Genomic DNA, 13,675 nt, shown 5'->3' with positions numbered 1-13,675 from the left:
AATAGAGGACTTTCAAGCTTTCTCAGTGAAAAGACCAGAACTGAATAGAAAATTTGACTTTCAAACACAAGAATCAAGAGAAGCATGAAAAGGTAATCAAGAAACGGAAATTGCAAGGGACTTACTAAAGTTGAACTGTTTTGTTTGCGTTCCTACATGGAAAGATGATGTGTATGATTCGTGAGACCTCAGTATTAGGGTAGTTGAAGGGAATATCCATATTTATATGTTTATGTATATATATAAGTGAATGTGTATGTATGTATATATCTATGTGTATATGTATGTATGTGTATGTAGATATATATGTGTGTTTTTATTTATATATATATGTGTGTGTGTGTTTATATATATATATGTGTGTGTAAAAGAGAGAGAGCAGACACAGGGTGAGTTGAAGATGAAGGGAAGATCTTGGGTTATTCTGATTGGGTTTCCACAATACTCAAATTGTTTCTTTCTGGCTGCTTGCAGTATTTTCTCCTTGATCTGGGAGCTCTGTAATTTGGCAACAATATTCCTAGGAGTTTTCTTTTTGTGATCTATTTGAGGAGGCGATCGGTGGATTCTTTCAATTTCTATTTTGCCCTGTGGCTCTAGAATATCAGGGCAGTTCTCCTTGATAATTTCTTGAAAGATGGTATCTAGGCTCTTTTTTTGATCATGGCTTTCAGATAGTCCAATAATTTTTAAATTATCTCTCCTGGATCTATTTTCCAGGTCAGTGGTTTTTCTAATGAGATATTTCACATTGTCTTCCATTTTTTCATTCCTTTGGTTCTGTTTTAGAATATCTTGATTTCTCATAAAGTCACTAGCTTCCACTTGCTCCAATCTAATTTTTAAGGTAGTATTTTCTTCAGTGGTCTTTTGGACCTCCTTTTCCATTTGGCTAATTCTGCTTTTCAAGGCATTCTTCTCCTCATTGGCTTTTTGGAGCTCTTTTACCATTTGAGTTAGTCTATTTTTTAAGGTGTCGTTTCTTCAGTATATTTTTCACTATTTTTTTTCGGTCTCCTTTAGCAAGTCATTGACTTGTTTTTCATGGTTTTCTCGCATTCTTCTCATTTCCCTTCCCAATTTTTCCTCTACTTCTCTAACTTGCTTTTCCAAATCCTTTTTGAGCTCTTCCATGGCCTGGGACCAGTTCATGTTTTTCTTGGAGGCTTTTGTTTTAGGTCTTTGACTTTGTTAACTTCTCCTGTCTGTATGTTTTGGTCTTCTTTGTCACCAAAGAAAGATTCCAAAGTCTGAGACTGAATCTGGGTGCATTTTCACTGCCTGGCCATATTCCCAACCAACTAACTTGACCCTTGAGTTTTTTAGTGGGGTATGACTGCTTGTGGAATTAAGTGAACTATGTTCCATGCCTGGGGGGATGTGCCAGCTCTGCCACACCAGCACTCCTCCTTCCCCAAGAACGCCCAACCTGGACTGGACTTAGATCTTCAGCAGGCTCTTCACTCTAGCTCTGATCCACTGCTTAATTCCTCCCACCAGGTAGGCCTGGGGCAGAAGCAACTGCAGCTGTACTTCTGTAGCTGCCCCACCTCCACTGCCCTCAGGGCGGTAGCCTGACCAGGAACTCCTTCTACTCCCACAGCTTTTCCTACTAACCTTCTCTGTTGTCTTTGGTGTTTGTGGCTTGAGAAGTCTGGTAACTGCTGCAGCTCACTGATTCAAGGTGCTAGGGCACACTCCGCCTGGCTCCTGGTCTGGCTGGTCCGTGCAGCTCATGCTAGGTTCTGCTCTGCTCTGCTCCACTCTGCTCCGCTCCCAGCTCCGTGCGGGATAGACCTCACCCAGAGACCATCCAGGCTGTCCTGGGCTGGAGCCCTGCATCCCTTTGCTGTTTTGTGGGTTTTGTAGTTCTAAAATTGTTTCAGAGCCATTTTTATTGGTTTTTGGAAGGACTCGGCGGGGGGAGCTCATGCTAGTCCTTGCTTTCCAGCTGCCATCTTGGCCCCACCCGCCATTTTACTTTCTAGGCTGGAAGCCTGTCCAGCTCCTTAGTGGCCTTAGAAGACATATATCTTGTCCCAGAACATCACCTGCTAAATCTTCTATTACAGGCTCAGTTTTAGCTAATTAAGAAGCATCTTGATTGCATTGTGGGCTCTCAGTTGTGTTACTCATACTCCTACAGATCAATAATTTTAACGTCCCCTCCTCCTAACTAAAGGAAAAACAAGGATTTACACATGAATAAAACAGGCTCCCAACACTTCAAAAACAGAATATATCACCAGTCCAAAAGCACAAAAAAGACAAGTCCATCTGTCATAGAATTTATTCCAAATTATTGGCTTTTTACAAATAACGAACTCATTGATATATGTCTATAGTGTGAGTCTTTTACAGTAGGCACTAATATGCACGTTGTTTTCCCCATTAAATTGTGAACTACTTGAGAGCAGGAAAAACTGAGTGCTTAATAAATGTCTGTGAATTAACCAATATGTTCTATTGCTGAATCTACACCAACTATGCTCTCCCTAATCTTAAATTTATCTTCTGAGGTTTTTGTTTTTATTTTTTCCTGCTTGTTGCTTGGTAATAATAATTTAAATAAAAAGTATGTATCTCTGGTTTTGTGATGTGTTACTTTAATATCATGGCATCATGGAAGAAAACTTAGACATCTTCTAGCCTACAGGTGGGGAACCCGTGGCCTGGAGGCCACATGTAGCCCTCTAGTTCCTCAAGTGTGGCCCTTTGACTGAATCCAAACTTCACAGAACAAATGCGGCCCTCTAGGTCCCCTTTGAGGGGATTTTTTCTGTGAAGTTTGGATTTAGTCAAAGGGCCACATTTGAGGACCTAGAGGGCTACATGTGGCCTCCAGGCTGCAGGTTCCCCACCCCTGTTCTAACCCAAACTTTTTGTTTTAAAAATGAGGAGATTAATGCTCAGAGAGGTAAAGTAACTTGGGTCATATGTGGTTGAACAACGATTCTGAACTCATTTCCAGGATGCCCATCCTGTGTTTTTTATTACATAAAATTCAGTCACATCATTTCACTTTCCCTTTGTCTTTCCCTCTACATTTCATTTTTATTTTACTTTCTGTTTTTAGAACTGTGTTAAGCCATATGGAGGAGATGAAAAATGGACAGGCCATGATCCTTGCTCCCTAATTGTAAGCAAAAGTTGTTGCCTGGTCACACTATTTCTAAAATTGTCAAAGTAAGAATAATTTATTTTAATGAGCCCAATTTTAAAGCAATTCAAGTGTAATGTGTTCAAATATTTCAAAATAATGAATTATAGTTTGGGGAGGTGGTTCATTCAGGTTGACTTCTGACCTCCTATAGTACCTATAAGAAGGAGGCAGCAAGGCCAAGTGGAAAGGGCACTTCAAAGCACTGTGGAGTCAGAGGCCTGTAGTTCAGATCCCAACTCTGACACTACCATGTGTGACTTTGGGTAAGTCCCTTAATCTCCCTGAGACTCAGTTTCCACACCGGTGAAATGGGGGCATTGGGTCTGAGATCCCTTCCATCTGTAGGTCTGTGATCTTAAGTATTTTTTTTTTAATTTTAAGTTTTCACGGGTTATCAACACTAATTAATATTAATGAGTACCTACTTTATACAGAACATTAAAGCACTTATGGATCTCATGAAAGGCATCAGTAGTCGTCTGCTTGATAAATGCCTTTTTGGGATGACATTTCATTTTGGCATTTTTTCAAATAGGGCTTGTAAGAGTGACCTGCAACTGATATCTCGAGGAGTACTGTCAGGACCACTCACGCGAGGTCTCCTGTTCTAACATTGGCATGATTATTAATAGTGCTGACATTGAATAGCCCTTTAAAGTCCACAAAGTGTCTGATCCTTTATCTCATTTACATCCTCACAACCATCTGGTGAAGTGAGTACCACAAGTATCATGATCCCCATTTGACAGATGAAGAAAATGACTCAAAGTACTTAGATGGGCCTCATGTGTCAAATTTATGAGGAAATGGGTGAGAGTCATGGAAGATTGTGACTGTCCAATATTAGATGGAATAAAGAATATCCAAGTTAAGGATATAATGCTTTCATCTGGGCAACACTATGATATTCATATTTATATATGTTCTATTAGGTAACAGTGAGCATTATAGGACAATATATGCAAAATCTCTGCTAGATCTTTGAAAAAGATAATGTTCTAAGATAGGGAAGTCTTTTTTGGTATCCAAATGTACCAATCCCAACAGGGGATGATAGGTGACATCAAACGGGGCATTTAAGTTTTTATTGGGCATTGGTTTCCCAAGAGATAAAATCTTTATCTCCTTCAAGGGGGTGAGGTTATAGGATACTGTGTTGTAAGACCTAATTAATTATAGCCTGTAAATTTTTTTTTAAAAAGGTGATAGAAATCACAAGGCATTATTCTTATTAGTCTTGCTTTAATTCGTCCAACCTGAAAGAAATGAACCAATTAGAGAAGCAACCAGATTATTTTTTTCTCCTGTTGGCTTAAAGGAATTTGAAATACAATATTAATTTGTATAGGCATTACAACTTTTATTTCATGAGCTCCTTTTAAAGTTACTTACAGTAAGTTTTGCATTTGATTCAGAATAAAAGGAAGTGTCAAAACCGCAGAAGTTTCTCTGTCCATTGGCAGAGCTATTGTGGCTTAATATATAACTATAAATTCTATTGTCTTACTCAGTTCAATTTCTTCCCTTCAAGCTTAAAAGGTCACCAAAAAATAAAATAAAAAGGAAAAGAGATGAAAAAATGAAAAACGCTCTCCATGGAAAGGGAAAAAATCCCCTCAACCTTGCCCAGGTTCCCTGCCATATTGGAGCTTTTGATCAATCATTATGAGGTTCTAACCCAGCAATCACATGAAATCAGAATTGCCAATGGCTACTCTCTCTGGTAGCAGGCAAAATATCCCTATAGGTACCACAAAGGGTGCCACAAGGGAAAATTTTGCCCTGAAGGAAAATTAAGTGGTCATACTGGGCCTCTCCTGTATCATGCTCTCTACTTTTCAGCCTGCATTTCTCTTTAAGAAGTTGGGAGTGGAGAGCAAACAAGGGAATAAGTTTATCAAAAGAGCAAAAAAAAACCCCAATTACTTAGGTCTTTCATGAAGTATTTTATGCCAGAACTAACACATTATGCCCAGAATAAGGGAGTTAAATGTTTTAGAACTTGAAGACAGTTATCAATCTGAGTCAGAATATATTCTTGATCACAGTTCGGTCTTGTTTTCGCAAAACATCACATTCATAAATACAAGTTAAAAACAAAATTTTAAACTGTGCTGAAAACTGCAGAAATATTATTGAGATGCATTTAGCAATAATAATAGACTTCAAGAAAAATAAACTAAGAAATGAGCCAATAAGAGAAGTAAAATTGGCATAGAATGCATTTATGCTAGTTGAAGTCTGTAAACCCCAGTGCATTCTCAATACTATGTTGGTATCAGGAAAGCAAGAATGTTAGCAAATTCATCATGAATCAATGAAATTATCTGGAATATGGTGGTAAAATCTATTATTGTGTAGATCAAACATGATAATGTTTGTTTAAAAAACTTCAAAAAATTCTTAAATGTATTTAAATATAAGACATTGCCATTATAATAATTCCTATTATGAGAATCAGCATGGAACAGGAATAAGAATTTATTAAGCCCCTCCTGTGTTCCAGGCACTGTGCTAACACTTTTACAAATATTACCTCATTTGATCCTAACAACAACCCTGTGAGGCAGATGCTACTTTATTACTAAAGTTGTATTTATGGTATTCAAATAAGTCAGAAAATTTACAGTTCTGGTGTGATCGACCACCTTTGTTTGAACTTCATAACAGTAAATGAGTTTTTCCATTACTACCTTTAAAGCCATGTGGTATATATAATATATGATTTGTCTGCTGTGCTGCTGAAAATTAAGTATAGACGTAGCTCTTATGTGACTTCTCAGTGTATATATTGTTAAGATTCACTGAGCTAAACTGCAGGAAACTATCCAATTAATGAACATATTGTTATCATCCGGCTGGTAAGGCAGAATTAACTACATTATGAATGAACATTAAGACCCAAATCAAATAAATTAGACATTTTAAATTAACATTCTTCTATTCAAAGCGCACTACATCACAGTGTTGATATACCATAAAGAAGCCAGTCAAACCATTTTCTCATCAATGAACTTTATAAAATCCAAATCTACAAAGGCCTACAACTAAAATTGTTTCTATCTGAGTTAAAAATTTAATTAAAACATCCCATACCAACTGTCAGACAGTCCTTCCAGCTGGAATGTTCATGATGTGATAAAATTAGAATGCCAAAAAGAAAACACTCCCAACACGAATGTGCTTGATTTAAGTTAAACTTCGCATCTCAAATTCGCTGATACTTCAGCTAAATTTCTGCTGTGCAGTGCCCACAGAGGCATGCTTTTGTGTCACAAGAGAGTGCTCTGCTGAATGGGAAACCTTCTGTGTCCCTTTATCCTAGCATTAGAGAAATTTAAGGAAGTGTTATTAATGATCATCATTGGCAGTCTGTTGAACTGAATATCCAAGGTGGTAAGGCTCTGGGAAGTTTAATTAAATTCTATGTTGACTTTTAACTCAAAAGGAAAGTTAAGGCATCAAGAATCTTTTTAATGTATAACAACCATAAATTACTAACTTCTTATTGGGCCAAGAAAGGGTGGATTACAAAATGATAAAAACAGCTTCCCTCACACCCAGCAAAGTAATAACTCCTGGCACATGTATAATACGACCCATTTCAGAGGTTTCCAAAGTCTTAGACAAACTTAATATTTTGCTGCTTCCACCTACCTCCCTACATTTGTGCATGATGTTTTCTGTACCTAGGATTCCCTCTCAACAATCTTCCTACCCCATCATCTCAACTTCTCCCTGTTGAGATCTTTCAACATCTAACTCAAATACGACCTATGTGAACAACCCTTCCCTGATTCCCTAAGGCAGATATGATCCTTTCTCAGACCTTTAAAAGCACTTTTGTATAATCCCTCTTGTGCTTTGTCTGTTTCCTTTTTTGTATTAAATCTATAAATGGCACCTAAGCAGCTAGAACACTGAACTCGGGGTCAGGAAGACCTTAGTTCAAATTCTGCTCCAGATTCTTTCTATGTCATCTTGGACAAGTACTTTTACCTCTTAGTCTCAGTTTCCTCATCTGTAAATTGATAATAATAGCACCTATGTTTCAAGATTCTTGTGAGGGTCAAATGAAATAATATATGTATTCATATATGTGTATGTATATCTATACATATATACTTTATAAATATGTAACCTATGTAAAGCACTATGCATAACATGTGTAAAGTACTTTCCGAATTTTAAAGTGCTATATAAATACTGACATTATTATGGTATTACTTCATATCCATTGTACTAAATTGTAATTCCAAGAGGAAAGATTTTTTTTCCCATTGATCTTTGTGTCTCCATCAACACCTACCACAGTGCTTTATACATAGATATTTCCAAGGTATCCATTTAACTGAATCATTGAATTTTATCCACAAGAAAGTTATTTCATTCACCTCTGAAACATAGTTTTCTCTAGGAAGAGGATAGGAATAATGACTATCCATATAGATATTATTGACTAGCATCATGATACTTGAGAAGATCCTTGCACAACTAGAAGTTGGCACTTAAGCAAGTACTGTAAGCACTCTCTTTTTTATGCATTGTCCTGTTAAGACCTTTAATGAGCCGTTAGCATGGGAAACTTTCCATTGCTGAAAGCCAGTGCCGCTCTAGATATACCTTGTTTCCTAAGAGCACATGAAACTAGGCCTTCACTATTGATACAACTTGCCACAGAACATAATTGGCCTGACAGTGTTCACATCCAAACAACAAAGCCATTTTTCTTCCTTATCTTTGGAAATCCCCAAAGGACAATCTAGGACCATATGACTTGAGGACATTTTCTAATTTATTCCATTTCAGTTTAAGTTTTCTTTCTTATCTGTCAGATTTGAAGTTTCACTGGAAACTAACCCAGTATTCAGCCTTTCTTTCAAATCATTTAGGAAGGATAAGCACAGGGATTAGTAAGAGGAAAGCTCTGAAAAATTGAGATAATTAGCCTTGAAATAAGAAGACTCAGAGATTAGATAATAATGGATCAGGCTATCTTTATGAATTGCCAACTGAGTACATGGTATGAGTCTAGGAGGCCCCGATGTCCCCCAAAAATCCATCTTCCCCCCCTTCCATTCGGTAGTTGGGGCCTTGGCATTTTGCTGTTAGGATTCTGTTGTTGTAGTTTAGAATTTTAATGTCTCTTAAAAATGTCAATACCTCTAAGAAGAGTAGTAATTTATGGCATTACTAGTCATTTTACACTTTAAAGTGACTGAAATTCAGTTATTTTCCCTAAAGCAATCCTTGTTAAGGGAATGGAGGAGACTAACTCAGCATCCTAGGAGCTTTCTAACAAAGCCAGGAAAAGCTGGAAAAGAATGATGAGGTTAGGGATTTGGCCGTCAAACTTCATCTACTTAATAGTTTTACCCAGAGTATATCCCTGAAGAATTTTTGCTAGGAGGATGATGAACAATTAGTTGTTTCTCATTTACCCTAAAGATAGAGCTAGAGGAAAGGAGACTAAAATTGCAGCATGAAGGATGCAGATAAAATATGAAGAATGTCTTGATTGAATATTAAAAATGGAAAGGAGTTGGCAGGGCAAATGTGAAAAGAAATTTCCATTGTTGGAAGCCAGGCTGCATTTTCTCCTGTCTGAAATGGTTTGGCTTGAATAATAGTGGGAACATTTCTGGATTCAGTGGCAGATGGTGTGGTTTTGAATAACCTCCATGACATTTGCTACTTGTGTGGCTAGACCAGTCATTTAAACCTCTGACCCTCAATTTCCTCAAATTTACAATGAGGACAGTGTCTACATTACATACTCCAAGATGTTATAAAGAAAGTGTTTTGAAAACCTTAAAATTCTTTATAAATGCATTTGTTAGTGTATATGGTCCTGCTTAAGGACAGGGAATGGAAAGGATAGTCCATCTAGTTTCTTTCTAGTCCTATGATTCCATGGTCAGTGGAAACTGTTTCATTGGGGATTCTTTAAAATAATATTGTTTTTTAAATGCATTATTTGGAATGAATTGTTACCTAGAAAATAATTTGTTTTCTTTAAAGAAATAATCACTCATAATGAATGAAAAAAGGATTTCTATTTTATAAATGAGAAAGCACTCGTCTTAATTCATCACATTCATGTGGAACCAGGTGCCTTTTAATATTAATCTAATGAAAGTGAATTTTTGTTTGCTGTTATTTATTTGAATGAATGACTCACAATTTAACCTTGAGATCTATCTCATTCTTTTCTTATACTATAGTGATAGATGTTCCTTTAGCTTAGCTTGTAGTATCTTTAATATACTATTGGTGGGAGGATTTTTTTAATTCAACAACTGTTTGTCAAGTCTACTGGTCTATGTACAAGGTAGTGAACTAGACACTTGGAGATACCAATTGCGACTGCATGACATTTTAAAACTTCTTGACATACAAAATCAATACATTTAAAATAGAAGGGAAATAGATAACTAAGAGGAAAACTTTTGCAGCATGTTTGAAACAAGTCTCAAAATCCAGGATATAGTAGAAATAGAATAAATTTCACAAGAATAAGAGATATTCATCAATAAATAAATAGTCAAAGAATGTAAACAAGTATTTTTCAAGGAAATTAAGCCTGTCAACAACAAGATAAAAATAGGTTCCCAAACATTACTAATTAGAGAAACATGAATTAAAGAAAATTTGAAGCTCCACCTCACAGCCATTAAATTGACAAACATGACAAACGTGGAAAATGACAGCTCTTGAAAGGGATGCTGAAAATAGGTACATTAGCACCCTATTGGCAGAGACATGAATTGATCAGACTATTTCAGAAAATGATTTGGAACTATACCTTAAAAGTCACTAAATTATGCCCTGTCTTTGACCCAGCAAAACCCTAAAGAGAGCAAAGAAAGAGAAAAGGTTCCCATGTGTACAAAAATATTTATAGTAACTCTTTTTATGATGGCTAAGAACTGGAAACTAAGAAAGTTCCCACCAATTGAAAAGTCACTGGAAAAAGTTATGGTATATGAATATAACATAATATTATTGCAGCATAAAGAATTATCCAAGGGACAGGTTCAGGGAAACCTGAATATGAACTGAAACAGCAAAGTGAGCAGAACCATCAGAAAAATTTATGCAATTACTACAGCATGTGTAAATCAGTTGGATAGAAGTTTAACCTGATAGTGAACTTATAATTCTTGCTCTTTTTAAATGTCCTCATACAATGTCTGATGTCTAGAAGATCATAGAATCATAAAAGTAGAAGGTATCTTAAAGGACATCTAGGGCAAGTCTCTAAATGAGGAAACATCTTGAGCCTCCTTGAAATGCTAAATCTCCTAGAAGAAAACATTGGTACAATTTTGGATGAGAAAGGGGAAGAGAAGACAGACTTCAACAGGAAAATAACAGTGGGGCTTTGTTCATTAGGGAGAACCCATAGCTTACAGAAAGACCTCAGAATATAGTAAAGCTATTACCCTTCTTCATAAATAACCAAACCATGAAATACCTTAAGGCCCCCAGACCATTCCACCACTAACAGAATACAAAGAATGTTAATAATAGCAAAATCATCTCCATTTTCCTTTCTAAATTTCTCCATCCTCTTCTCCCCTTGCCTCTATTTCAAATCTGCCTCTACAGAACTTTATAAAAAGTTTTAACAAAATTTGTGGTCATCTGCAGCACAGAAAGACTATCTTTTTTTCTTCTCTTGCATTAGTAGTGCTGCCTTTTGTGATGTGAGTTTTGATTTTTAAAATGTTTCATATATTTGGCAGCTCTAGTAGTCAAAGTTGTACATATTTTTACAAGGCAGCTTTTTTATTTGCCTTGTTGTCATTGGTCCTTTGGTGGCTCCATGGTTTCTTCATTATAAATCCTCTTTTTTGCTGATGTAGATTACAACATTTCTACTCCTCCCACTCCATTATTCCTATCCACATCTTTTCATAAATTCTTCCTAGGCAAACTGGCCTACCTACCGAAGAATTCTTCTTTTTCCTTTAAAGTCTTAAGGGTATTGGTTTATAATACAAGGTCTTCATCTGCTGTCATTAATTCTTACTACATAACAGGTTCAGTACCATTTTGTAAGTCTTCTATGTCACCTCTTTCCATTTCCCATTAGGATATCTCCAATTTTGATTCTTTCAGACTGCAGTGTTTTATAGCTCAAAGCTAGATCCAGTCAAGAAGACCTTGATTTAAATACTGCCTTGGGTTTTATAAGCCTTCAAGTAATTTTAATGCTACAATAATAACAATAGACCAAGGAAAATGTTGATGTTAAAGAAAAGGACTTAATACAAAGTTATTTGGGATTATGGAAATTCCAGAGAATTTCTCAAATGTGACCTAATCTGATCATTTCCTCCTATACAAAATGGCCCCGGCATATTATATATTTACAGTACCTATTCAAGATGTTCATAATGATGAACTAATTTGGCAGGCTGCCAACTAGGGTGCCCCAGGAAGGTGCATTTCTTGTTACTCAGTCATTCAGTTCTGTGTGATTCTCTGTGACTCCATGGACCATGGCACACCAATGCTGTCCATGGGATTTTACTGGCAAAGATACTGCAATGGTTTTGCCATTCCTTTCTCTAGTGGATTAAAGCGAACAGAGGTTAAGTGACTTGTCCAGTATCACACAACTAATAAGTGTCAGAATTTGGCTTTGAACTCAGGAAGATGAATCTTGCTGGCTTCAAGCCGAGCACTCTCTCCACTGAGCTACCTAGTTGCCTCCTCAATGTGATCTCTTCCTCCTACTCAAAATGGCCTCAGAATACTGAATATTTAGAGTACCTATTCAAGATGTTCATATTGATAGCCTAACTTGGCAGGGTGTCAAGTAGAGTGCCCCAGGAATCTGTGCTTAGTCCTGAGCTATTTTATATTTTATCATTTACTTAAATCAAGGGATATTATTATCAAATTTGCTGATACTCCAAAGAAAAGAATTGCTTACACACTGGATAAAACAATCAGGAACCAGCAAGATCTTGACAAATTATATATTTACCTAAATATAACAAGATGAAACTTAATAGGGATAAATATAAAATATTATAATTAGATTTAAAAATCAACTTCAAAGGTACAAAATGGGGCAACCATAGACCGCAGTTCATCTAAAAAATTATCTTAGGTTGAGTTGAAAAAGACTCAATGTCCAGGACTAGGGAGTTGAAAATCTTGCTGCCCTGATCAGACCATGTACGTAGTATTGTGTTTGGGTCTAACTATTGCATTTATTAAGGACATTGATAAGCAGGTGAGTATCCAGAGGAAATGGACCAAAAAAGACAAGTAGCAAGACTTAAGAGGAGAGGTCTTAGCAGGGGTGAGAGGGAAAGGTAGGATGGAAATAAACATGATGGCAACTTTCAAATTTTTGAAGGACTGTTCTGATTTGACCCAGATGGCAGAAAGAGGAGTTACAGGACATGGATTTGAACTTAATATAAAGAAAACTTTCCTAACAAAAAATGTAAAGGGCTACCTAAAGTCTTCTTTACTGGAGGTCTTAAAGCAGAGGTTGGATGACCAATTATATACAGGTAGAGAATATCCATATGAAACAAGATGTCTTCATTTAGTCTCCAGTAGTCCCTTCAAACTCTGAAATTCTGTAATTCTGTGCCACAATTTGGGCAACATCATTTTTACCTCACATTTTTTATGTTGATGATGAGAAAAATTTTTGTTCACATTATTGAGGAGGTGCAGAGCTCTTCACATGACTCAGTGAAATTAGTGCATTGTAATCTTCAAATAAGCATTTGGAGAACCTTGACATTAATATGGAATTATTTTCTGTTAATTCAGTACATGACATAGTCCATGCCATTGGGATATATCATAAGTGTGCATGAAAAAATACATAAAATATACAAACAAAAATACACTGTTCTTATTATTGTTGGTTGAAATTATTGAATGGTTTCCAAAATTGTAGCTAGAATTTGAATTAAAGTCTTTCAAGTAATAGCAAAAAGTAATTCTTTTTAGTTGCCTAACCATCTTTTGGAAAGTAATAGATACTATAGAGAAGACAAACACAAACTCAATCTCATTTCAATTCAACAAGCATCAAGTAAGCATGTATTATTTCAGAGTACTGTGCTATGTATTTGGCAGTTTGTGGCACTACAAAGGCAAAAATGAAATAGGTACGGTAGATAGAATACTGGACCTGAAGTCAAGAAGACAGGCGTTCAAATCTGAACACAGATACCAGCTGTGCGGCCCTGAGTAAGTCAATTTCTGTCTACCTCAATTTTTCATCTGTAAAACTAGATTATTAATAGCATTTAGTTCTTAAGATCATTGAGAGCACAAAATAAAATTATATTTGTAAAATACATATATGAATGTTCTTGTTGTATTACTATTAAATATCAGAAAGTTATAAGAGTAAGAGAGAAACCCAGACAAGATAATCTAGATATTTTTAAAGAAGAAGAGAGTACTATAAGCTGGGAGGATCAGAGAAGACTACGTGGAAGACATTATACCTGAACCGAGCCTGGGAAG

This window comes from Trichosurus vulpecula, chromosome 2, assembly GCF_011100635.1.
Source record: "Trichosurus vulpecula isolate mTriVul1 chromosome 2, mTriVul1.pri, whole genome shotgun sequence".
Taxonomy (NCBI): Eukaryota; Metazoa; Chordata; class Mammalia; order Diprotodontia; family Phalangeridae; genus Trichosurus; species Trichosurus vulpecula.
Note: the sequence above shows the minus strand (reverse complement) of the source record.